This window comes from Lolium rigidum, chromosome 5 (genome assembly GCF_022539505.1).
Source record: "Lolium rigidum isolate FL_2022 chromosome 5, APGP_CSIRO_Lrig_0.1, whole genome shotgun sequence".
Taxonomy (NCBI): Eukaryota; Viridiplantae; Streptophyta; class Magnoliopsida; order Poales; family Poaceae; genus Lolium; species Lolium rigidum.
Window position 1 is genome coordinate 84,135,146 of NC_061512.1, and position 1,924 is coordinate 84,137,069.

Here is a 1,924-nt window from a genome sequence, read left to right on the forward strand (position 1 = left end):
CAAAGCGTGTTGGGGCGATCGATGGGTCCCGGCCTCGTTCGTGTAGGAATAGGAACGGTTTACCCAAGGAGGCAAAGGATGAACAGAGAGGTGCCGGCGGCAAGCATGTATGCATGCGGTCGACCGGAAGGCAGCGTACCGGTACCGGCGACCGGCCGACCGACGTCACGAGCCGTTGGGGACAGTCGTCGGGTACGGGGGTTTGGATGTAAACGGCAGACGTGGAGATTCTCCGGTACGGTATAATCCCATGATTACCCATACCCTATCGTCCCTCCCATGCATGCATCACATCAAGGGCAAGGCGCTCAACCCTACCCGGTTGGTGGGATGCGGGCACGGTACAAGCATATAATTCAACGCACTCACGTACCAATTTTTTTAGTACCCTCTCACGTACGATTGCAACGTTCCCTGACTCACGTCGCGATGGTCGCAGGCTGCTGGCCCGAGCGAGGGACGTACGCGTACGTATACAGGGTGGTCCCGGAGGGAGGCCCATGACCATGGGAATGCATGACGAGACCGCACAGGCAGGAAGGCAGCCCACCCAAGCTACACGCCGCGCCACGGGCCGGATCCAGAACCTGCCGCGACGTGCGTGCGTCCAAGCAAAACCGCCTGGTCCAGCCTTTTGGACCAGACCCGGCTGCAAGTACCGGGTTCATTCATTCATCCCTCTCTCCATTATTGCTACTTGGCTCCTTGCGCCTCAAATCCAAATCATCCATGGACGTCCTGATGAATGGAAAAGGAGATGGATAGATGGGGGTGTTGCCGACAGCAGGAGTTGCATTGAAAAAACAGGAGCTTTGTTCTTCCAGCTGCGTTTATCATTGTTGAGGTATTCTGCGATGTACCTTAATGTGTATAAGATACTACTGTACACCGATCGATCTGTATACACCACCATGTACGCCACATCAGGGGCTTTTCATGACGATATATAACATGCAACCGAGCCGATGGCAAGGACATCGTTCTCGTGATCGATGATATGGTATCAGAGCCCCATCATCCCTGACCTAGCCGCTGGAACATATCACACACAAAAACACATCTAAACCCTACAAACTAAGATCCCCTCCCTCCCTCCATCGCCATGGTGTCTGCCTCATCGACGACTGCCTTAACGTCTGCCTCTGGGGAGCTTCTCCCCTCAGCCTCCGACGCGTGAGAACTTCTTGGTGTGGAAGGCGCTCATGATCCCCGCCTTGCGTGGTGCCTAGGTCCTCAACCTCATTGCTGAATCGGAAGCTACGCCGGCAGAAACCCTGGAGGTCAAGGATGACAACCACAAGAAGACCACCATTGAAAACCCTGCCTATACGACATGGATCACATCGGACTAGCAGGTGCTCTGTTATCACCTGATGTTTTGGCTCATGCTATTGGGCTAGACACCTCTGCTGAAGTATAGAAAGGCCATAGTCAACATGTTCGCTGCGACATCTCGATCGTGGATCCAACATCTTCGATCTGTCATCAATGATATGAAGAAAAATGAGCTTACCGACGCCAAGTACTTTGCCAAGATGAAAGCTCTTGCCTCTAAACTTGTTGTCGCGGCAAACCCGCTTGATGATGATGAACTCGTCGGTTACCTCCTCCATGGGCTCGACGGATCCTACAATTGTCTAGTCGCCGCTGTCAATGCAAACCCTGGTACTACACTTCCTAATCTCTTCAGTCAGCTTTCTGCATATGATCTGCGCTAGGAAACAACTCAAGACGAGGCCAGTTCGTGCTTCAACTCCTCTGCCAACGTCGCCCACCGTGATGACCCATGCCCTCAGTGTCATTGACGTGATGGTGGCCTGGACCGTGGGCGCCAGGACGATCGTGGCCGAGGCCGCGATGGTGATCCCCGTGATCGCGGTGGCCAAGGACGACGTGGTGACGAGGACATCGTCCTCGCTGCCAT